At 39.8% G+C, this 26,321-nt stretch overlaps 1 protein-coding gene across 11 annotated transcripts in view; it reads right to left on the bottom strand.

The window, feature by feature from the left end:
* THRB (thyroid hormone receptor beta) overlaps nt 1-26,321 on the bottom strand; it is a 355,917-nt gene that overhangs the window by 203,183 nt on the left and 126,413 nt on the right. For 6 of the 11 annotated variants that reach the window (XM_019655729.1, XM_019655728.1, XM_019655731.1 and 3 more), the window contains one exon: nt 16,695-16,808. The exons of the other annotated variants lie outside the window; for them this stretch is intronic. The gene's annotated coding sequence lies outside the window, so the exon portion shown is untranslated. Of the gene's footprint in view, nt 1-16,694; nt 16,809-26,321 lie in introns of those variants that run through there. 11 annotated transcript variants of the gene reach the window in all.

Raw genomic sequence — 26,321 nt, 5'->3', positions numbered from 1 at the left:
ACTAAAATAATATTAAAGAATGTACTTTAGGTAGATGGAAAAGGGTCCAGATGGGAGCTTGAAAATACAGAAAAGAATAATGAGCAACAAAACTGGTAAGTGTGCAGCAAATGTAAATAAATATTAACTGTTTAAAACAATAATTGTAACGTTTTGTAGTTTTAAAATGTATGTAAAATTGAAATATAAGCAATAATAAGATGAAGGAAGAACACTTTATGACAGTATTTGAAAATGTTGATGAATGGATAAACCACTAAAAAATTTTACCAAAACAGGAAAAAAAGTAATACAAGTGTGACTAGACCTATTTTCATTACAGAAATTGACTTTGTACTTAAAAATTTCCTCACAAAATATTCTCCCGTCTTAAACCTCCTTATTGGTGAATTTTTCTAAACACCTAAGGGAAACCACAACAATCTTACATAGTTCACTCAGAATATAGAAAAAGACAAACCATGTCTCAACTCATTATATGAAACTCATTTTATGAGGCCACCACAGCCTTCAACCATAACTGAACAAGAATATCACAAGAGAATAAAATTACAAACTAATATCCCGTTGAAATTAAAGAGAAACATACTAAACAAAATATTAGCAAACTGAGATCTAGGATACTGTTAAAAGGATAACACATTATCAGCAAGAGGGATTTCTTTTAGAAATAGAAGGTTGGTTTAATATTGGAAAATCAATCAACGTAAAGCATCCTATTAACAGAAAAATTTAAAAAAAGCATGTGATTATGTCAGTGGATGCAGAAAAAGCATTCACATAAAGCATTTATATCATTCAAATCTATTCATGATAAAATCCAGCAAACTAGGATTGAAAGGAAATTTTCTCAACCTGATAAAACCCTACATCAAACATCTTAGTTAATGATGAATATTGAAATCTTTGCTCTCAGACTAGGAAAAATTCAAGGATACCTTCTATAACCAAATTTGTGTATACTGTATGTAGTTCAGTGGTTTACAAATTTTCTCTTACTATGGCTACAGTAACAAACACACTTTATATCATAGCCCAATACATAAACACACACATAAATTTGAAACATACATTTTACTAAATAATGCCTTTATTTTATGCAATGCCCTCTGATATTTCCTATTCTGTTCTGTTGTCGCCTTCACATCCTATTCCATTAAAAATGCTGCTCACTCACGAAGATGGCTTCATCAATCATTAATGTTGCAACTAAGTTTGAAAAATGTGTTCTCACACAGGGTTCCTGCAAATATTAGGCACTCAATAAAAAGTTCCTGAATGAATAATGGTATACATTTTGCACATTACCCTAACCTCCAGCTCTTTGTTAGTGTCTATGCTTCTTTTCCTTTGTCTTGCTTTTTTTCCCTTTTCTAATTTATGTTAGTGTATTATCATGTTGTGGATCTTTATAAGTTGTCATAATCTTTCCCAGAACGAGTTCTTAAAAAATGCTTTCAAAGTCACATCAGGGCATCAGTCAGGGCAGAGCCAGGAGAGAAAAGCTCCTCCCAGGGCACTGGGTGACACTTCCAGTACCTGTAAGAGAGACACTTCCTGTCGCACCTCGTTAACAATGTCTGCAGCACCCGTGCACATGAGAGCAGATGGTGACTGTGACTAAGTGACGGGAGCTCACCTTCAACCTTACAGGGAACCATATATACACTTGCTTTCCATGAAGTTCTCTTGCATTTCCGACAGCTGGGATAGAGAGAGAGCCAGCTCATTCTGAGAAACACAAAGACACTTTTTGAAAGGGGAACAAAGGGTCCTGCAATTGACAATGAAGAATGGTGTGAGCATCTATGTGCATCGCTGTGATAAAGGAGTGCATGGTCTTGAGTTTCCTTTATCTCTCTTTTCAGGGTGTAAAGTCTTTCTTAGGTCATTGAAATTGTGTGTCTACAGAAGAGCCAGCAAACATGTGGAAAAGGAACCCGTCCAGGCATGTGAGAACACACCTTATCTTTCTAGCACAGGAACAAATTTCACCTCAATAAAACTTTTAGTTTAAAACATTCTCTCTGGTCCTATTGAACAAAACTTCCCTTACAAAAGGGTCTTGGAGCAATTTTGGGCAATTTGCCATCTGGCTTATCTTCCACCCCCAAAGAAAGAAAAACACGTTGTGAGCCAAACACCATGGTCTACTTTGGTAAAGCTGTTCTTCTGAGGACACATTTGTGGGCTAAAGGGGGATGTGAATGTGCCTCATCATTCTTTTAGCAAAAAAAGGGTCATGAACGATGAGGAACTGAACAGGGCCGAAATGAATCATTTCTTCCCTAGGTCATGGATCGATCTTAAGCTTTGTTTCTGCTTTTGCTCCAAGACAGCATCCAAGAAATCACCAAAAATGCAAACTAAAGTTGAAATGCACAGATGTCTACAGAAGTATTTGCTTTAGTATGACATCAGAAGCAGCCTATAAGTTCCGAACTGGGGGGAATGCTTTTAAAAAGTAATTGTGCAGCTATTAAAATACTTACAAATTCATAATGTGACAAATCACCACAATAAAATATATATATTATATATATATACATATAAAATTTCATATGCCTAGAAAAGGATTTGGAAGAAACACTCCAAAATGTCAACAGGAGCTATAAACACTGGCTAGTGAAATTAAGAGTGAATATTAAATACCTTTCCCCCCCAAAAAAAAAATTCCACTAGAGGCATCGGTTACTCTTACAACTAGATAAATAAAAGCTATTGTAAAAAATGTAATAACGCATTTCTTAACACACTGTAGTTTGCTCATTAATTGATTCATAAATATCTGAAAACTTTGTTCATTTTGTCTTTAATGACACATTAGGAGTTAAATTTCTAACATGTAGAGCGGGAACTGGATGCATCAGTGAGTGTTATGCAAAGTAAAAGTGAGTTCTTACCCTCTAGACATATTTGCATGAAGAACAACTAAAAAAACAAACATTTTCCTATGTATATATTTTGTCATGTGAGTTGTTTGGACTAACATTAAAAGTTTAGACGGCCTAGCTGAACGTCCATGCTGTTAAGGTAAATGTCACAGTCCCTCATGAATTCTTTCTACAGGATTCCCTGGTCCTACAGCAACAACCATCGTCCAGTTGGCTAGAGGCTAAAGTGAGGAAAACAGCAATCTCTAAAGCTATTTGAAAAGGAAATGAAGGCAGTACAAAGAAATGAGGCTTCCATATTCAAGCAAGGACTCTCTATAAGAGGAGAGCATCTTCATTTTTCATGTGGGTTCTAGTTACTTTGTCACTTTCCTGAACCACAGTGGCCAGTGCGGTAAACCACCACAGGCTTACTGGTACACAGGCAGATACAGGGAGAAAAAAGACAGGTTAATCTGTCTTATCAGTTATTTTTCTGACTTTATGTATTTGACAGATAATATAGTAAAAAAGAAAAGAAAAACTATAAAACCTGTGATTTTAATTGCCTAAGTGGCTTGCTAGCAACAAGCCCCTCAATCGTTTAAGACGTTTGCTTTTTTATCCTTTAATTTACATAAAACAAAACTTAATAAAGCAAGTCCATCTAGAAAATTGTAAATACTGAGATTTTGGCAACAAAGCTACCTCAATCCCTTGCTAAACTGTTAAATTTTTAAAAACAATTTCTCAGTAATGTGCATGGGTACACCACCTACAATATGGCAATCTTATTCCCTGCTCTCAATTAAGGTTTCTAAATAAAGAGTTTTAAAGGAATTTCAGATGCTATCACAAATTGGACAGAAACACACTTACTTTGGGAAAACACACTAGACATAAAGAGTCACTAGGACCTACCCATTGGGTTCTCTGGTCTTTAATAGAAAGGTAAGCTTTTTCAACATCTAAGATCATCTTCCAGACCTTAGACTAAGTCATTTACTACTGAATATGGAACTGACATTTGGGTCATTGAGAGCACACACAGGCGGGGAGAGACGGGGCCTGAATGGGAGGGGAGAGGGGATCAACATTGTGTTCTATCTGGGCTTTTGCTCTTCAAAGAAAGGATTCCTGTGTCAACTTGTGAATAAAAGAGAAGAAAGCCAAACTTCCAGGTTAAATAAAGACTTTGCTTTGGAAACAAGCTTATGAATCTCTTATGGCTGTGAAGCCTGTCCTATGCATCCACGCTCCCAAGTCCCCACCCCAGGCAGCTCCCACAGCTTCTCAAAGATGTTTTGGGGAGGAGATCACAAAAGGCTGAAGATCTAAGGGTGAAGGGTTTCTCCATCAGTGCTAACTGACATAAATACATGAGTAAATAATAGGAGAAAAGTGAAAGCTCTTATTGAGAATAGAATGACAATAAGTACAGAAGCAATGATGAAGTTAAAACAACAAAACCCATCAATGAATGTCAAACCCAGTGGGTAAAAGTTTGAGGAGGAAAATGGTGTTTGTATAGTCTCAAGGCATTTCCCCCCAAATGACATACTAATTGCAAAGAGGAAAATAGTAACTTTATAGTGGGAAAACCTTGCAGACAGCACCTTAACAAGTGCTCAAGCTAACATCACCAATAGCAGAATAAAATGAAACGTGTTTCCTGATATGATACACTGAGAAAGACATGAGATAGCTACTGGGGTATTCTTTCCAAAGAGTCGTCACCTGAATCTAATATTGAGGAAACATCAGAAATACAAACTGAGAGACTAACGACCAAAGAATTGGCCTGTACCCTCCCAAAATGTCAAAGTCAAAAAACACAAAGAAAGGCTGAGTAACTGTTTCAGGATAAAGGAAACTAAAGAGACATGACAACCAGCTGTCACATGATATCGTGTAATGGACCTTGACTGGAAAAACATTGCTATCAAGAACGTTATTGGGCAATTGACAAAATCTGAATACAGGATGTCGATTAGATAATAGTATCATCACATCAATGTTGAGTTTCCTGGGTTTGAGAACTATACTGTGGTTATGTAAAAGACTGTCCTTGTTCTTAAGAAATACATGCTGAAGCATTTAACAGTGAGGGCAAAAAAGACAGCAAGGGGAACAGATTAAAAGGTACAGAAACACCATTTTCTGCGCCTTAGAATTCCTTCCCAGCCCTGTGGGAGAGTAGGGCCACTTGCGGTGAGGTCAGCTCTGGTGGCATCTGTCCCAGGAGTCTATGAACGTGAAGGGCATCACAAGCTCTGTCTCCCAGACCCTCTTATGCTATATGCCCACTTCAGGTCTCTCGAACACACTGCAAGGTAAATATAATCTGCCACCTTTGGGAGGCTTGTTTAAAGGGTTTGTATAGAGTAGGTTACATTTGCTAGCACATTTTGCGTGTGAATCGTTCTCTAAAGGGGGCCTTAGGGAAATAAAGTGCTCTTCTTGATGATGGTCAGGTTACCTGTAAACCAGAGAACTGGAGATGTGGTGGAGATGAAAATCGGGTCTTGAAAGTTAATTCATTTTGAAATCCAGACACATACTGAAAGCCTTATTTTAATCGATAATGTTCAGCTCATCTAGATGACGTGGGGAATCTTATGAAAATGCAGCTTCTGACTCGGTAGATCTAAGTGGAGCCTGAGACTCTGCATTTCTAACAAGGAGGTGCCAATGCTGCTGGCCTGCTTCTCAAAGACCACGGTCTCAGTAACACATTTTAGCTCCCTCAACCAGAGGAGTGAGGTATTATTAAGTCCATTTTTAAGGCTCATAATAACTTTTCCAAGGTAACAAGGCAAGTAGGTGACAGGTAGGATTTAAGCTCAGGCCTCTTGCATTATTAGATCACCCTACCCCAGAGTCAATATCCCCCAGCCTACCTCAGTCAGGCATCTGACAGGTCACCAGCATGGCACTGTGGTGGGATACTTGTGGTGACAAGCAGTGGTCTGCGACATTGAAAGGAGGTCTCTAATCTTTTTTGGGCCATGCATCCCTTTGAGAGTCTAATGTGGGCATCTCTAGGGGGTGTTGCTGCATTGATTTATCTCCAGAAAGGTGCTCTTGCATATTTACACCATTCTACATACAGTCCTAGGAGGTTTACGGACCCCTTGAAGTCCACTTGTGGGCTCCACTGGTAAGAATAGCTGATGTACAGGCCTCAGGAGGACGCCTGACACCTCACAAGGCTTCAGTACTCCAGGAATCTTGGCTATTTGTCCACCAAAGATCCTGCAGTGCCCCTGCCCTTATGGAGGGATGTGAAAAGGGACAATCCTTTCTTGTTTGCCATTTAAGCATCTATGAGCTATGATTGCTGCTGAGGTAAATTCTTAAAAGGAGTTTTTTACAACTCAGTCAACAACTTGAATCATTACGCAATAAAGAGCTCTGGCTCTACCACTTTCAGATAATATTATTAATAAAAATTCAACCCAATGTGAATTCATGATCAAAGTCATTAGAAAGGCTGAGGCAGGTATGATGGTGTAAATTGAATATGCAAATAAGAAAAAACGAACAGACTGGTTCAGATTGCCACGGTTCTAAAAAGTTTCTTCTTGGGAGGTGGGGTGTAGGAAGAGAAGGACATAGAATAAATTATCTTTTAAGGCAATATGTACAGGCTTATATTATAAAAATGTCTGCACCTACCTACTATTCTCAGTGACTGGTTGCCAATAATTAATCGACAACCAAAACATAAGGTTGTATTTACTTGGGGCACCTGGACTAAAGATTGAAATAAAAGAAGATGGGTTGGTAGCCCCGAATTGATTTTGCAGTTTGTTTTTCTTCTAGCTGTTTTCATGTATTTTTTAAAAATCTTAGTAGAAATCAGTATGCAAAAGAACACTAATACTTCAGGCTTGAAATCTCAAAGCTTAAAGGAACGTTTAGAGATAATTTCATTCAAATTCTTTTCTCCACAGTTGGGGGAAATCAGGAGCAAAAGGTGAATTGACTGTCTCAGTCTTAAACTTGTGCCAGGACTGGAATTCCTGTCTCTTTTATTGTTAGACCAGAAATAAAACATACGTGTGGCTAAAAAACATTTTTTTTGAAGTTCAAGAGTATACCTTGGAAAGTGAGTCTCCCTAGAGCTGACCACTATCGATAAAGTATGATTTATCCTCCCAGAAATGATTCTGCACACACATGCATATGTGTCAATGTGTCTTTTTTTTTCATAGAAGATTCATATTATAAATCTGTCTTGCTCCTTTTGTTTGGATCTTAATTTGAATTCTTTTTTCTATTGATATATTCAAATGCACTTCCTTCTTCTAAATGGGTTACATAGCATTTCCTTGTATAGTTGACCCTTGAATAATGGGGCAGGGGTTAAAGGGCACTGATTCCCCATACAGTAAAAAACCCATGTATAACTTTTGACTCCCCAAAAACTTACCTATTAATAGCCCACTATTGATTGGAACTCTTACCGATAACATAAACAGTTGATTAACACATATTTTATATATTATATGTAGTATGTGCTATATTCATACAATAAAGTAAGCTAGAGAAAAGAAAAAATATTATTAAAAATCACATGGAAGAGGAAATACATGAATAGTATTGTATGTATCTATTGAAAAAATATCCGCTTTTAAATGAATCTGCACAGTTCAAACCTGTGCTGTTCAAGGACCAACTGCATTTATTCCATTTATAATTTATAAAACCACTCTCCTAATGGTATACTTTCAAGTTTTTTGCTATCCTTTGGTACCACACGCAATGCTGTGCTTTTAAATATATTTTAACTGTGTGCATTTTTTCATACACTTCTCTCACTTGTTTCTGTCACTTGCTTCTTTTTCTGAAAACTTCCTGTATTAGCAACCACTTCCCATCATTCTTTACTCCCTTGCCTTGCAGCATTTATCGCTCCCTGAAATGGCAGGCAGCTGCCTGTTCATTTTTGTCATTTGTAGCTGCCTGCTGGAAGGGGAGCTCCATGGGATCAGAAAGTTAGTTTTATTCACTGCTGTATCAGGGAATAGTGAATGGCTCCTGGTCGGTGCTCAACAAATACTTGAAGAATAAATGAATAAATGCTTTGCACATTTTATTATTGGATTATTGGTCTTGTTCAAACTGATTCATAAGAGTTCTTTATATAGTAATTACATAAGCCTTCATTTGTCACGTGTTACTAATGTATTTTCCAGTGTGATATTTGTTACTTGACTTTGTTGATGGTGTATTTCTTTACCATGAAGAAATGTTTAATTATTATATACTCAAACATATGTATCTGTCCCTTATAGCTTCTTAGTTTTACGTCTTGCTTAGAAAGGCCTTACGCACTCCAGACTTATTTTTACAAACTTGTCTAGCACTTTCATAGTTTGTTTTTTATGTTGGAGTCTGATTCATTTGGAATTTACTTTGGTATAAGTGGTGGCTATGTATTCAGATTTATTCTTTTCCCCAAATAGCCAGCTGATCCAACATTCATTAAAGAATAACCCATACTTTTCTCATTGTTCTGAATGCATCTTTATCATATACCAAATTTCCATATTTACATTATATCTGATGTCTATTTTGCTCTGCTAATTCGCCTGTATACTCCTACATTGGTACTGATTTACCTTAATGCCCTTTGCTTTATAATGTATTTTAACACCTGAGTCAAACTGGATTCTCCTCTTTCCACTACAATTTTCCTGTCAGTTCTCACATGGGTTTTTTTTTCGGTAAGAAGATCAGAAGCGACGGAGCCAGTCCGCCCTATCTCCAAACAAATTATCTTACTATTTTATTGAGATCAGATTATTTAATAGATTAATTTAGGAAGAAATCACACCAATACAAGAACCTAAATCTCTTGACTCTTGAAATGTTTTTGACATTCTCCTGACTTCCTTGACATACACAAATAAAATTTAATATTCTTCAATGGGGAGAATTAAGATGATTTTCATACCAAAACTAAAACTAAGCCTTCCTTTTCCTACTATTGAATGTAACTACTGTGAAGCAAACCACCCCAAAATTTAATGGCTTAAAACAACAACCATTATATTATATCTCTTGATTTTATGGGCGAGGAATTCCAGCAGGACTCACTTGGGTGATTCTTCTGCTTTCATGAAGTGTTAACCAAGGATGTTCAGAGACATTCAGCTGATCTAGAGGTAGTCACATTCATGACACCTTGGCAGGGATGACAAGAAGGCTGAGCTCAGCTGGGATTGTTTCCCAGAGTACACAGATATGGCTTCTCTAGCACAGCAGACTCAGGGTAATTGGAATTAGTTAGTGGATGGTGGCTCAGGACCCAGGGCAGGTGTTCCAGAGAACAAAAGGGAGGCTGAGTTTTTTTTATGACCCAGTCTCAGAAGTCACATAGTGTCTCTTCAACAATACACTATTGGTCAAAGTGATCACAACCCACTCAAATTCAAGAGGGGGGGGGGACATATACGCCCATCTTTTGCTGGGATAGGGTCAAAGAACTTGTGGCCATGTCATACAACCGCCATACTTTCTGTTGGCAGAAACCTAGACAATTGTCTTATTACTTTAATTACTCATGACTTTTCTTCAACCTTCCTTCCACTTCTCTCATTCTGTCTCTGGAAACACTGACATAATGCAGAACTGGAAAGGATTCAATTTTTGAATTGTAATTTTCAGTTGAGTTGCATTCTTTGCTCGTGTAACCTGGGAACTTGTCAGAAATGCAGAACCTCAGGCCCCAACCCAGACCTGCTGCATCAAGGGTGGTTGTTTAACAAAATACCCAGGTGATGCATATTCATCTTAAAGTTTGAGAGGTGTTGCTTTGTATCCCTGGTTCTGCAGTGTTCCCAGAAACTGGAATCCCATGGAGAACTTTAAAAAATACTGATGCCTGAGTTCCTTTCCCCCTTCTCAATTCCAATTTAATTGGTCTGGGGGGCAACCTGGGCTTCAGGATTTTTCAAAGCTCCCCAGGTGGTTCTAATAGGCAGCGAAGTTGGGACCACTGCTTTATATAGGTCACTTGGTACTATGCTTATTTTATATTTTCTGTTTGTTGATCATCACTTCTATACATGTTCTATGTCCTCGACACAAATATAGTTTTATACATCAGCTCTCTTTCCAAGGTATTTTCTTGTACAAAATAAGTACTCAGTAAACATGTGCTGCTGCTGCTGTTGTCAAAAATGGTGGTTTAATTGGTCTGGCTCAGGAGGGCATCGGTATTTTTGAAAAAGTGCTGCATGTGATTCTATTGTGCAGTCAAAGTTGAACACCACTGGGCTGGCTCCTACAGCTCCAGCTGATGGTTGCTATGGAGAAATTTGGGTGGAGGAGTGCCAAACACTCTCATTTTTCCAGAAGAAACTTAAAACTCTGGATTTTTATAATGTGTTGTCAACATATTTAGATTTTTGAAAAAACTGTGTGCAAGTAAAATAAACCACATCTGCAGGATGCGAAATAGAGAGAGGGAGGGAGGGAGGGAGGGAGGGAGGGAGAGAGAGAGAGAGAGAGAGAGAGAGAGAGAGAGAGAGAGAGAGAGAGAGAGAGAATGTGTTTATATGTATGTGTGTGCCTGTTAAGAAATATAGGAAGCTCAACAGATCTAAGGTCATTCACTTGGGGTTCCATGACCTCCTCAAAGTATGATTATTATAAATGCCACCACTACTGCTGCCTTGGAAAAAACACACCACAATTGCTGTATAACCATCCTAGCTTTAAAGAGTCATTATATCATATCTGTCAATGTTCTCGTGTATAATACATAGCCCAAACCAGAGAATGTCAAAGCATGAAGGATAATAATCTGTGCCTAATGTTGTGTTCAATGCAATGTCTGGATATGCCAACAGAACCAGGAAACAAGAAAATGAAGAAGGCATTTTGAGGTTCTGGATAGAAAGGCACTGTGTAAGAACAAGGTGTTATTGTCATGATTTTCACCCACTGTCTGAGCACTGATTAGTGATGGAGCAAAACCAAGGAAAGGAGACCCAAGAAGAGAAGCTAGGACCAGAAATAAAGGTGTGCAAAAGAAATATCATCCCATCTGGTCTCCGCACCAATGGTAGCTCCTTATATCTGTACTTGTTTGCCTGAACTAATGAACTGTGAGGGCTTCTACTGAAGCTATGGCATGGGGTTGAAGTACTGGGGGCTTGAGCCACACAGTTGATGATGTTTCCAGTTGTTGAATTTACTGTGCCAGTACCAGTACCTCTTATTGGTTTAATTTGAAGGCTCAAGGTGCTAAAGAGCCCCAAATCTAATACTAAAAGCCCCACATCCTTGCATTTGTCTCATGATGGTTAAGGAACTGGAGGCAGTATCAATGTCAAAATAAATAATGATGATGATGATGGTGGTGGTGATGGTGATGATGATGATGATGATGATGATACTACCACCAAAAATAATACAGATAATTACCAAATGCTATGATGAGCCGTGAGCTATGCTACATGTCTTACATGTTATATCTCATTGATTTTCAACACAATGGTCACACTGATTCTTTTGAAACACAAGTTAGATCTTGCTCTCTTCTTAAAACATTTCAGTGTCATTTTACTCAGTGTAAGAGGCAAAGTCCCTTCCACAGCCTGCAAAGCCCTCTGTCCATCAACTGACTACCTCCCTTCTCTACTCATTATCTCTCTGACCTCACCTCTACACTTCTCCTCTCCCCACCATCCCATCTAGCCTCCAGAAACTTGTGCTGTTCCTCAAACACGAAGTCTTTGCACTGTGTGTCCCCTAGTTGGGAAACTCTCTTTTTCTAGATACAACAAGCATCATTCCTGTCACCTTCTCAGATGCCTTCTTGACCAATCTGTTTAAAACTGCACCCCCCAAGGTGGGAGATTTCCAGTCAAAATGGCAGAGTAGGTAAATGCTGTGCTCACCTCCTCTCAGGACCACAACAATTATAACTAAAGAACAATCATCATTAATAATCACCTGAAGCCTAGCTGAACTGAAGCCCTACAACTAAGGACATACAGAAGAAGCCACCTCGAGACTGGTAGGAGGGGCAGAGACACAGAACAAGCTGGTCCTATACCTGCGTGTGACCATTAAAAATTGGGAGGGGTGTCTCAGCTGTGGAGGAACCTCCGGGAGGAGGGATCCTAGTCCCATTCCAGGCTCCCGAACCCAGGGTTCCAGTGCTGGGGCGAGAAGTCTCCATAACTTCTCTTTATGAAAACCAGCAGAGATTGTGGCTGAGAGATGGAGGGCTGCTATATATAGTTCCAGGCGCTCCTCTTAAAGGGCACACGCACAGGTTTACTCACCAGTGGAATCACTGGCTCTAAGCTCCATCACTGGGACAGCATCTCAAAAGGTGCCAGGGACATATGGAGAGGAACTGAATTGTCTGGCCTCAGGGTGAGGGCTGGAGGGGCAGCTTTCTCCAGGACAGAGGAGCTTCAAGAAGCTATTGTTTCTTTGTTGAGCCCTCCCACTCCCTGCATGCAGAGCAGGTGGCTGCCATATCTGAGTCTCCGTCAAACTGGTTATCAGCTTTCGTCTGCCCCACCCCAGTGATTCCCTTAGACCCTGCCCAACCCAACTTTCAAGCACACCTAAGCCGCTTCCAGTGGCTTTTCCATAAAACAACCTGTCTTAGCTCATGTTGTGGAATTTCTTAAAACCCAAACAAGCAGCATCTAGCTTTAGCATTTCCCATACCTCTGGCTGAGCAGCTCTAAGTTCAGCACTAATGACAGCAAGCCTCAGTTCACAGATTGGCCTCTTGAGGCACCTCTACACCCAGTGTGAGTGGAAGCCGTCTGCCTATTACTTTGTGGCTCATACCAGGTGACCCCAGGTAGATCACAGGCTGTGGCTAAACTTGGCCTGCAGTGGGCCCCCTCTCAGGAGGTCCCAGGGATGAAACACCTGGTGGCTGCCTTCAGACCAAGCTGGAGAATCACCGGCCACCCAAGGATGACACATGCAAAGGGCAGGCTGGGAAGGTACCAGAGTCCTGCTAAAGTGAACCCTGCCCTGTAGCGTCAGCCCTTGTACCACAGCTCCTCCACTGTAGACATGGCCAGTACTCAAAACCAATCAGCCTGAGGGTCAATCCCTCCCATTGACATACAAACAGCAACCAAGGCTCAACTACAACAGGAGGGTACACACAATCTATACAAGGGACACACCTGGTACACCTGGCTCTGGTGACCAGGGAGACTGCATTATTGGGCCCCACAGGGCAGCTACTATATGAGACCACTCTACTAAGACCGGGAGACATAGCAGCCCTACCTAATATACAGAAACAAAGACAAGGAGGCAGGCAAATGGGGAGACAAAGAAACATGCCCTAAATGAAAGAACAGAACAAAGCTCCAGAAAAAGAACTAAACAAAACGGAGACAAGCAAAACACTGGTTATTGGGGTGCTCAATGATCTCAGGGAGGACTTCAGCAAAGAGATAGAAAACATAAAAATGGAGATAGAAAACATAAAAAAGAATCAGTCAGAAATAAAGAATAAAATAATGGAAATGAAGAACACGTTATAGGGAATCAACAGATTAGATGAAGCAGAGGATTAAATCAGTGATTTAGAAGATAAGGTAGCAGAAAACACCCAATCAGAACAGCAAAAAGAAAAAAGAATCCAAAAAACTGAGGACAGTTTAAGGGACCTCTGGGACATCAAGTGTTTCAACATTAGCATTATAGGGGCACCAGAAAGAGAAGAAAGAGAGCAACAAATTGAAAACCTATTTGAAGAAACAATGACTAAAAACTTCACCAGCCTGGTGAAGGAAATAGATATATAAGCCCAGGAAGCACAGAGAGTCTCAAACAAGATGAACCCAAATAGGCCCACACCAAGACACATTTTTTTTTAAAGATTTTATTGGGGAATTGGGAGAGGGGAACAGTGTTGGAGAATTGAGGAAGGGGACCAGCCAAGTTGCTGTTCTTCAATCTCCATTGTGGAGGGCGCCAGTTGCCATCTGGCTTCCCGTTGGCAGCTCGTGGCCTCTAAGCTCAAAGTGCTGTGTTCAATCTTAGTTGCGGGTGGGCGTAGCTACCATCCCATGCAGGAGTTGAACTCGTCAGCCTTGTTGTTAGGAGCGCACACTCTATCCACTGAGCCATCCAGGCTGCAGCTCAGCTCAAGGTGCCAAGTTCAGTCTTAGTTGCAGGTGGATGTAGCCCATCTCAAACAGGCAATCTTGTTATTACACTAGCTGAGCCATCCTGCCACCTGTTGGCCGCTCAGCAACAGGTCAGTTGGGCGCAGCGTCACTGGCCCATGTGGGAATCAAACCGGCAGCCCTGTTGCTCAGAGCTTGTGCTCTGAAGCCAACTCTTAACCAACTGAGCCATTTGGCCAGCCCAAGGCACATTATTTTAAAGTGCCAAAAGTTAAAGACAAAGAGAGAATCTTAAAAGCAGCAAGAGAAAAGCAGTTAGTTACGTACAAGGTAGCCTCCATAAGACTGTCAGCTGATTTCTGAACAGAAACTTTGCAGGCCAGAAGGGATTGGCAGGAAATATTCAAAGTGATGAAAAGCAAGTCCTACAACCAAGATTACTCTATCCAGCAAAGCTATCATCTGGAGTTGAAGGACAGATAAAGAGCGTTCCAGACAAGAACAAGCTAAAGGAGTTCATCATCGTCAAACCAGCACTACAAGAAATGTTAGAGGATCTTCTTTAAGAAGAAGAAGAAAACGAAGAAGATAAAAAATATGAATGATAAAATGACAATAACTACATATCTATCAACAATTACTTTGAATGTAAATGGATTAAATGCTCCAATCAAAACACAGAGTGACTGAATGGATAAGAAAACAAGATCCTTACATATGCTGCCTACAAGAGACTCACTTCAGATTGAAGGACATACACAGACTGAAAGTAAAGGGATGGAAAAGATATTTCATAAAAATGGAAACAAAACAAAACCTGAGGTAACAATACTTATATCAGACAAAATAGACTTTAAACAAAGGCTATAACAAGAGACAAAGAAGGGTCTTGTAATCCCACTTCTGGGATTATTTAATTATCCAAAGAAAATCAGAACATTATTTTGAGGGGATGTGTCTCTGCAGCATTGTTTACAATGGCCAAGATGTGGAGGCAGCCTGGGTGTCCGTCAATGGATGAATGGATAAAGAGGAGGTGATACATATATACAATGGAATATTGCTTGACCCTTGATGGGAATGGGTTCTTGCCATCTGTGGTGGCCTGGATGGACCTGGGGGACATTGCGCTGAGTGGAGTATGGCAGAGAAAGACAAATGCAATGTGATTTCAGTTATATGTGGATCTAAAGAACAAAATAAACAAACAAAACAGAAACAAACTCATAGATACAGAGAACATTTTGATGGTTGCCACATGGGAAGGAAATTGGAGGGAGTGAGAAAGAGGAAGGGATTAAGAAGTACTAATTGGTTGTTATATAGTAGTCATCGGGATGTAAGAATATAGTCAATAATATTATAATAACAATGTATGGTCTCAGAAGGGTACTAGATTTATCGGGTGATAGATGAGGAGTTTGGGGAACAGGGTGAAAAAGGTGAAGGGATTAAGAAGTACAAATTGGGAGTTACAAAATAGTCATGGGGGTGTAAAGTAAAGCATAGGGAATATAGTCAATAATATGGTAATAACTATGCATAGTGCCAGGTGGGTACTAGACTACTTAGGGGGATCACTTCTTATGTAAATGTCTAACCACTAGGCTGTACACCTGAAATTAATATAAAATAATATTGAATGTCAAAATAAATAAAGTGTGGGTAAATAAATAAATAAATAAATAAATAAATAAAATTGCATCTCCCCATTCCCACATCCCCCCTTTTTTCTTTTATTCTCTCCCTAGCACTTCTTACCTTCTAACGTTCAACATTTTACTTATAAACTTTTTATTGTCTCTCATCCATTAGAGTGTAAGCTTACTGAAAGCAGATGTTTTCTTCTATTTTGTTCACTGCTGTATCCCCAGTGCCTAGAAAAATGCCAGGCACACAGCTGGCACACATTTGACACATTAGAATGAATCAATGAATGAATTTAATCCCCACAAAGATGGGTGCTATAATTATCCTGCTTTAACAATGCTGAGTATGAATTTTAAAGTGGTTGCATTTGCCCAAGATCACAAATGAGCAATCGGTAGAAAGAGACATGACCCTAGGACCACTGGACACCAAAGCCTAAAACAATTCATGACCTACTGTTGTTATTTTAACACTTTTGGACCGTTCTTGGGAAATGATCAGTGCAACAGTTAAAATCTAGAAGTGGAGCTATATTTGGTGCTGTTGGAACTAGGGAAGCCAGTGAGAAAACGAAGGAAAAGCTCCAAAATGAACTATTTTTGTTTCCAATGGTTGTGGTACTTCTTAATTTTTAGAGCAGTTGATAGCATTTCTTGAATGACCATTTGTTGAGGAGATGGACTTTCTGAAGTATTATGGTGATGGGAAATAAATCAAGGTTTAGCAAGTCATATTTCCTTGGGGTAAGTCAGGGGCCACTTTGGACCTTAAATTGCTTAAGAATTTCATCCAGTGAGAGTCAGCTGCAAGAATTAGGGCCCCAAAACACTGTAGGACATTACCATGTGTAAGGCAAATGTCCCAAGGACTTGTATAGGCTTCTGCAGAGAATGCATTAACTCAATTTTGAAGATCACTCCCACATTCCCTCATCAAAGAATCAACTGGACAGAATTCAACTCATGTCACACAGGATGCCTTGAGCCGACTGAATGTGCCTGAAACCTTGGGGGCACTTGGTGAATATTAAGCAACCTACTTGAGTCTGAGTTTTCAGTGGGTCAAAAGGCTCAGTCTGGAAGGCATTCGTTTGGATGGTGTTCGGCTAAAGCAAAAAGCGAAGTTCAAGGAAAAGAGGATTGAAACGTGTTCTCTGAAAAAGAGAAAGAAAAAAGACAGAAAAGTTTTCAAATGCCTTTTGAAAATTGTCTGAAAAAAGATACACAAGCAGAAAATATATTTTGGCAACAAAGTGATGAGCCTACTGGGTGAGATGTTTCTTAAAGTCTTTAATACAATTTAAACACAAGAAATAAATTGGTTCCTTGACATTTTAAGCTCATTAATTTTAAATAACAAGTTTTAGGATTTCAAAAAAAATCATGTTTGTGTATTTTGCTAATGGAAAAGTCTGAACCTCTATGCTAAGAACAAAGAAATTAGGAAAATGTGGCATTGTTTTGCCTTCCAATATACATAAAGGCCCTTAAACAATTTGAGGTTATTTTTCATTTCTTGTCAATCCCTAATTGTCTATTTTGTTACTAAAAATGGGTGGAGCCAGGGAAGTAACACAAGGTTCAATTCATGTATCCAGAATAACGGAAGTACAAACATGAAAATTCCACCTAAGCCTTATTGAAACAAAAAGATGCTGGGTTCAGTTATAAAGGCCTTATACTCTTAATGCAAATGTTTATTTATTTAGGGCTACTTGGCAAACCAATATTTGAAAAGCTTATGCTGGTAGAAAAAAAAAATCAGCCAGGGAGATAGAACGAGGGTTTGGAGATGGTAACAGGAGCATGAATTAAATGTGAAGAGACACGTATCAGAGATCAGTTACAGTGAAGTGTTTCCATCAGTATCCTCAGCCATCTGATGTATTATTGGAGCGATAACTTGATTTTGCCAACCTAAGTGAAGTAATGTAGTGGTTCAGGATGGAAGAAAATCACCTTTTCTAAATGTCTCCTGATGTGTCAGGCACTTAATATTTTATATAATAATAATAGCTAATATTCAGGAAGGGCCTTCAAGATATAATGCCCCACAAATTATTTCTAACCCTTACAATGATCCTAGGAAGTAGATGTTATCCTCACTTTAAAGATGAGAAAACTGAGATTTGAAGAGGTGAAATAACTTGCTCCCTATCACCTAGCTGGTAAGCAAACCAGAATTTAAACCTAGTGCTGATTCTAGAGCCCAAATCTTTCTGCTTTGTCACTAGCCTGAAAACAAGACATAGTAATTGGATGTGACTTATCCTGCTCCCCCAGGGAAAGAGCTACTGATAGTGTTCACATGAAAAGTTACAGAGATGAAAATAAGCAAATAAGAGAAATGAGCCACTGCAGGTATACTTCTTATGATGAACCCTTGATAATAGTTGGCCTTGAAAAACTCTCTATAGAGATATTTTAAATATTTTAAAGAATTTATTGGCATTGCTTCAGAGAAATAACACATTAGCAACATATATCACTTTGCTTTGAGACAACAGCTCATACATATGTCTATGTATAAACATGCAGATTTTCCATATCAAAATACCTATATTTTCTAATTTTATTCTCTCTAATATCTTCTTTCCACGTATGTATAGAATATGCCGGAAGTGTAGGGTTCTCCATTTCTAGCCAACTAGAGGTAAATTCCCTCATTTAAAAGCATATTTCAGGGCCGGCCGAGTGGTGCGATGGTTAAGAGCTGGCTTGGGATGCCAGAGGGCCCCGGTTCGGATCCCACATATGAGGGCCAGTGACACTGCCCTCCACAGCTAAGATGCTGAACAACAGCTCAACCTGGAGCTGGGCTGCCGTGAGTCGCCGGCGACGGTGTAGGCTGCAGCCCCTGCTGCAGTGGGTTGCCATGGGCTACCTTGTGTAGCCAGCAGCCAGCGTGAGCTGCCAGCAGCCGCAGTGAGCGGCCGTCCAGAAGCCGGCGACTGATCTGCCTCGCCCAAGAAGAGTGCAATGATGGTGCCAACTTGGGCCAGTGAAGCAAAGTCCTCCACAACTAGACTGAAGAACAAAACGACAGCAACTTGTCTGTTCCCCTTCCCCCGATTCCCCAGCACTGTTCCCCTTCCCCCAATTCCCCAGCACTGTTCCCATTCCCCCAATTTCCCAATTAAAAAAAAACAAAAACAGAAAATCATATTTCTAAGCCCCGTGTTTATAAAAAAAAAATCACTTCTCACGTTTATTAGCCTGACCAGTTTTTATCCAGGACCATTATTGCCTGAATTTTTCACTTGAAAGAGTGCACCAGTCCCTCAAAGAGCCATCACTTCAAGTCCATCCCCTGTGAACCTGGATGTGCAAGGATTGTGCAGGAACAGGCAGAGGGCAGAATGGGCATTCTCTCTGCTCATATTTGGAAGCTGACACATGGCACAGGGGAAATAATGAATGCCACAGAGTCTCCAGCCAACTTTATGTCACTGGAATTCATAAAAACAAATAAACTAAAACTTTGCAACCGACCAGAACTGCTTAAACAACTTTAACAATGTGGCTGCTTTATAAGGGCCCTATGCAGTTTAATCTTTGGGCTGTAGATAAGATACTTTGTAAAGAGCAAATCCATCAATAATTATTATAAACGGATGGTTACTTTGGGCATCACAAAGAAATGTGGCAATTGTAAACAAGATGATTAATTATCATATGGATAGTCTTTATCAGCTAGACAAATTCGATTTTCTTAAAAATATTAATTTTATTTTTCAGAGTTTGAAATTTAAAAGCTTAACTATTACATGGTACAATTTCTTTACAGAAGTCTCATTTAATAACATACCTTATACTTCTTACGCCTTATATTTTCTCCTTAGTGATGGTTTATTTTTATATGGAAGCTCATGAGAAATAAAAAATTAATTTAGGTATATTTTTCTCCTCATCAGTAATCTCAACATATTGGCAAAGCAATTATAAGGAAACTTCAAGTACTTTTGTCATAGTTGGTAAACTTAGAAAGAGGAGAAGGAAGTAAGAAGTTCTGAAGAGAGGTATTTTGACCTTAACCACATTTATAGGCCTGCTTACTTTGCTACTTCCTATATTAATCCATTGGCATAGCTACATCTTATTTGCATATTGAAACCTGTTGGATTGTTGGAAAAGTCATGATGCATTTTTGCAATGAAAAACATTGAAAAAACACGTCATGACTTTTCCTACAACCCAATATTGTTGCCTTTCACAAGCTAGAAAGAAAATGCGACTGACAAGTCTAGGTATATTAAAATCAAGTGGAATGACATACTTGAAATTGGAAATGTTCTTGGGAAACCAGATCACGAAATTATACCTACAGAGCCTCACATTAATCCAGATGTGTCACTTAATGTAGAGATTAGCTCCTATGGACAGCAATATTTAGTTCCAGTTTTTGGCAGTGGAGATACACACAATGCATCAATGGGACATATAGCCACCAACTATACTTGAGTCAGAGCTGACTCAATCCATATAGAGCAAGCATTGTGCGCCTGTCCTAACTGTAGCCATTATCTTACCTGCTAGTGACCTGGACAGTAGTGCCAATCAAGGCCAGAGCTGGGTGAATTGGGGCAAGCCAGAGTTCCTCTTCCATTTTTACCCCCATGCTTGGGGAAATTCATGGCCAGGTGTCTGCAATGGTGAGAGTGAGAGACCAAGGGCCAACTTCTGCTGCTTACTTCCTTCACCTCTGTCTTTGCCTACCAACCTGCCAGTCTCTCTACCACCTGGAAGCAGGTGTACTCTGATCTCTTTAAGGGCCTAGAAGTTATCTGCATGGCCATTCATCAGGTCCTTGGTGGTATATCCATTTTGCCTGGGACTCTACCACAGCTTCCCTTTTTTAAATAATACTAGTCAACATTTACAGAACTGTTGTTCCTTCAACAAACATGTACCAAACACCAATCGTTTGTCAGGAACTGAGCTGGGGGCTGAGGACATAAAGCTGACTCAGGGGCTAGGGTCCTCACCTTCAAAGAGCTTTTAGCTTATTGGGAGGAAGGGCATGGAACTATTCCAGAACAATTAGAAGCAGGAAGGGAAGAGCTCAATGAAGACAATGAAGAGGGAGTGAGCATGCACACAGGGGAAGAGATTAGGGAAGCCTTTAGTCAGAATGGTAGCTAAACACTTGGTCAACTTAGAGCAAGGAATGGTTAAAACACTTCCATATGTTAAAGACTATTGCACTCTTGCACTTAGCTTGGAAACTGCAGCCAGGGAGAGGGCCCTGTGATTTTTATCAACCACACTGGGATGAACAGGGACATGAAATGACCATCCCTTGGCCTTATTTCCTCCCAGGATACATACCACCACTCAGGCTTGATAGTTCAGATTATAGTATAGAAGCCTAGCCTTTGGCTCTGACGGATCAGGCATTCAAGAGGTGCTATGCCCTTTAGAGCCGAGAGACAGTGGACAGGTTGCTTGAGTTCCTGTTTTCTCACCTGCAATAGGAATACTAGGGCACATAACAGGCTTTGGAGATTTACATTTTTGTTGAATACTCTGAAGGACTTCTGCAGCAATACAACTAGATTACAACAAGCAAAGTGTTTCAGGTTCTGCTTGGGCTTGCAGAAAATCTTGAATGGGTGTGATGAGTGAGAAGAGTGAGTGGTAAGAAAATGAATAAACTGCAATTGCCATGGGACCAAATGTTGAACTGGTACTAGGATCAGAAGCATAAAGCTGGGGGTCTATACAAGGAGGAGTTATACATAAGACCTACTTTCAGCCAAATTCCTTAAAGGGACTAGAATAGCCTCACATTAGCACAAAAACAGTTGGGGAGCTAGATTTGGTCTATGGGTTGCAGTTTACTGATCCCCAATATAAGATAGTAATGTTTAACATATGTAATTGCTTAATGGTTTATAAACTCTTTCCTATATATTATTTAATTTGATCCTTAACAGCTCCTGTAAGGTAAGTAAAAGGGAGAATAGCCTTTATCCTATTGGATACACTGTATCACTAATAACACATAAAATACCAGAAAAATTAATGCTAGGTGTAAACCAAAGAAGATTAGACACAATGCTATAACTTCATAGAAGGAGGGGATCGAAAGGTTGAGGAAAATAGTTCCTCTTCCACCTCGCCTTTACCTTAAAAATGTTCTTTTGGTTGTCACAACTAGCATCAATTGAACCATCCACAAAAAAAGAAATAAACTGTTTCAGCCTCGTTGTGTCCTCTTTCCTTTCTTCTATATATGAGGTCTGACAATTAAGTTTGTGAACTTGTTGCAACAATGTTGCTAACCTTTTTTGATATGAGAGGGATTATTCATTATGAATTTGTACCAAATGGACAAACAGTTAACCAAGTTTACCATTTGGAAGTGCTGAAAAGGCTATATGACAAAGTTAGACGATTTAAATTTTTTGCCAACAATTCATGGCTCTTGCATCATGACAATGCACCAGCTCACACAGCACTGTCTGTGAGGGAGTTTTTAGCCAGTAAACAAGTTTTTAGCCAGTAAATAAATAACTGTATTGGAACACCTTCCCTACTCACCTGATCTGGCCCCCAACGACTTCTTTCTTTACCCAAAGATAAAGGAAATATTGAAAGGAAGACATTTTGATGACATTCAGGACATCAAGGGTAATACGACGACAGCTCTGATGGCCATTCCAGAAAGAGAGTTCCAAAATTGCTTTGTAGGGTGGACTAAGTGCTGGTGTCAGTGCATAGCTTCCCAAGGGGAGTATTTAAAAGGTGACCATAGTGATATTCAGCAATGAGGTATGTAGCACTTTTTCTAGGATGGGTTTGCAAACTTAATTGTCAGACCTCGTATGTCTGTCATTTACTGTAGAAGCTGTGATTCAACACATTGTTTGCCTGGCAACGGTTAAGAAGAATAGAACATGCATGCATATCTGAACTCACAATGTACAAGCACTTCCCACAAGAATGAATGCACCCATGTAGGCAGGATTCACACAGCATTTTAGACTGCAGCTCAGGAATGCCCTTATTCAACCCTTGCATTTTAAAGTGGAGTTTGGAAGGTTCAGAGGGAACAGATCGGACTATAAACAGTGATCGTGGATTAGTCTGTTGAGTATATAAGGCATTATACATATCATGTCGATTTCCTTCAATTAATCCTAACCCTATAAAGCCAAGAGCCCTGGCAGACACAGACAAATGCCAATGCTGGAAGGAGGAGAAAGGCGGAGAGGGAGGGGGAAGCTAACATCCTATCTACTATGCGAGATGCTGTGGTGGACACTATCCATGCTACATCTGATTTAATTATCACAACTCTGACATGAGCTTTTACTCTCACTTTGCAAAAGAGGAAATGGAGATTTAGCAATGCATCCCAGGGCTGCTAGCTGGTGAGTGGCAGAGCTGAGGTTTGAATTCAGGTCTCTAGTGGCTTCAAAGTGCCTCCTACAGTGCACGCTGCTTCCAGAGCAGGGAGTTCTGGGTTTGGGAAGCAACTTCAGAAAGGAAGGATGAGAAGAAAATAGTCAAATCAACTTCCACTGTAAGACGTGGGAAGATAGAAGTCTATCCATTTGTCTGAACCCAACACCAGGAGCAGTATTTTACCCCCAGGCTGGGTGGTTTTTTTTAACACTCTCTTCCTCTAAACAACATTTTTTTCAACAACAATCATAAGAAGAAACAAATATATTTAACATTTAACTAAAGTTTACACTTACCAAACAAAAATATTTCACCTCACAGTGGACACTCTGTTTCACTGTTTTACATTTAAAGCACAAATAACAATTCCAGGAGGTCACAGTATGATAGAAATGAAATAACTCAAGCTCTGTTTAGTTGGCTGCATAACCATGAGCTATCATTGTTTGTTTTAAATCTATTTGAATGCTACCTATGTAGTGTCCTAAGGGTTGGAGACACAAACTGTACTCAAAGCACTGAGCATCAATCAAACCTCAGGAACTAACTCTGGAAAGTAACATATGCAGCTGAGTCCTATGTGCTGGGGTCGACGGGACAACTGGGAACTCTCCAAATTAACTTTCATGTGAGTTTATGTTCATTAAAAGATAAGTAATAAATTGTGCTAATTTGAAGCTGAAATATATTTCACTAAAACTCAACAGTCATTGCTGCAATTGTTTAGAACCTAGACCAACAAACTATATTTTTCAGGGGGCATAGTTCATTACTGAGAATGTTTAGAACAGAGCAGGGTGATAATAGAAAGCCAACTGACTTTCTGTAGGTTTTATTATTGTTTTTAAGTTCACTAGACAATGTGCTGCCTCATTGGCTGCAGTGGCCGAGACAGACCATTCCCACCATCTCACCCTTGGTATGCCTCTGCCCTGGACTCATTGTTTTTGGGGAAAAAAAATGTATGGATGCCTCTTCTTTCTGGCATGCTCCATTACTCCACAATGACCTGGGCTCCGCTTTGAGCTCCTCTGGCTTTATGGTGGCACGGTGACAAGAGGATCAGGGCAGGGTGTGTGTGATGTGTGCACGTGAGCATGCACAAAGGAGCAGGAGGAAAAGATTCTCCAACATGGAATGTACCACTTAACAAAGCTAATAATCCACAGAGTGACTGCCTGTGAGAAACAATACTCCACTATTCCAGAATATTCTTTAGTGGCCCCAATGATCTGGGGAAGGCCCCCTGAACCAAAATGGATGAAAGGAAATGCTAAGGTATCTCACCAGGCATAACGCCAAGCTTAAGGCACCATGTCACCATATTTATTCAATGCCAGCTTTACTTCTGATAAATTCATCCTGGTCCCAAAAGCTCCCCAAGCTGGGAGGTAGATTTCAGCTTTGGCCACTGTGGCTTCAGCTTCACTACAGGGCATTGCTGGTCAAGGTCCTAAATGAAGTCATCCCTTCAATTTAGGCCATGTTACCATTTGACTCATTATTTAAAGAGGTTAATGACTCTACATTAATTGAACTCTGTTTGTATGTGATTTTCAAAAGAGCCCCTGGAAAGAAAGACTATGATTAGTCCCATTTGATGGATGAAGAAACAGAGGCTTAGGGGGGATGAAAAACTTGCACAAGATCAGGGAAACAGTGGGCGATAGAGTTGGAACTCCAAGACAGTTCTAATTCTTAAGTCCATTCTCTTAACCTGCACAGTGTAATTCTGAGCAATAGAGAGATTACAATTCCTATATCAGACAGGCACAATTCCAAAGTGATAAATTTAGCTTGAGATTAAAGTGCAAAATAAAAGGGGCAGGTTTGTCTCTTTGAACCACTCATGAAAATATTTTTACCCAAGAACCCTAGAAGCCCCAGGGTAACATCACCCAGAGTCTCGTTCCACAAAAAGGAAAGGTTATAACTGAATGTATAACTACTGAACATAAGATAATGCTTAAAACATGATTCCTATCATGTCTTCAATGGAAAGGTGAAGATAACACTCTTTGACATATACTTGGTAGAGATTTTATGTTATCTTATTAGTAATCATTTGTCTGTAAACGGTTTGATTTGGGGATTTCCTTTTAGGTTTAATGTGAAAGCTTGTATAGAAATTTCCAGCAGTGCTAAGGTGATCCATGGCCGCGCTTTCATCCAGAGCCTAGTGTGGATAGATGGATGAGTGCGTCTCACACAGTCAGAGACTGTCTAGCTTCTGGCACCTTCTTTAAGGAGAAGCCATCCCAGCTTCTCACCTGTGTTGAGTCATAGCAATGTCAGCAGAAGTGTCCCCAGGGATAGAATCAGGGCACTTTGGAAGCTGGTGCCCAACAGAAGCCCTTTAGTACCCAGTGGTCCTCAGCCTTGGACGTGTGAAGGCATTTGTCCTTTGGTAGTCTATCGTTCTATTTTAAAGAATGGCTTTGAATACATTTCGGGATAGTTCAACCTGTGTTTGAAATTTATGATTCTTTAAAAGCACGCATACAGAGTTTTGTGTTTATAAGATCTGGTGTGACACTCATTCTATCTGTTTATTGAAGAAAAACAGAAGTTCAGTTCATGCTCATCATGTCCTTTCTCCTTCTTCCCGATGGACATCAGAAATAATAGTGCTGCCACTTCCATGGGCATCCTTTTTTGTTTTCAAAATTCTTTCACATGCATTTAAACTTCCTCAACAAATCTGCAAGACAGAGCAGGTATTGTCTTCCATATTCACCAGACGAGAAAAGTAAGGATTAAAATGTTTAGTAGGAGCACTGGGTCTATAATTCAATCATTTCTACTTCACAGTGTGATGGTAAAACAGCTCTCCAGAAAAAAATGTCCCAATTTATAGCATTTGCTGATTTTCAGGTATAAACAATGCCCCTCCAGCCATTTTCAAGCTACCAACATGGTGCTACTTCATGCAGGGCTGGGAAGACGTGCCAAGTTGGCTCTCCAGAGGCAGTACAAATTAGCTTCAGCACAACACGGATCCTTCAACTCCTACTCCAGCATTCTTCATGTGTCACCAGATTAAGTGATTATGGTGTTAAATTGAAACAAGTATCTGGTGTAATATACCGTATTTGCCGGCGTATAAGACGACTGGGCATATAAGACGACCCCCTAACATTTCCACTCAAAATACAGAGTTTGTTATATACTCGCTGTATAAGACTACCCCCTCTTCCGCACACCTTCCACACACCAAATAAAAGGTAAAACAATATCAGATTTGATTTGGCCCACTG

The sequence above is a fragment of the Hipposideros armiger genome, unplaced genomic scaffold, assembly GCF_001890085.2.
Source record: "Hipposideros armiger isolate ML-2016 unplaced genomic scaffold, ASM189008v1 scaffold_245, whole genome shotgun sequence".
Taxonomy (NCBI): Eukaryota; Metazoa; Chordata; class Mammalia; order Chiroptera; family Hipposideridae; genus Hipposideros; species Hipposideros armiger.
This window is presented reverse-complemented; position numbering and strand designations above follow the sequence as displayed.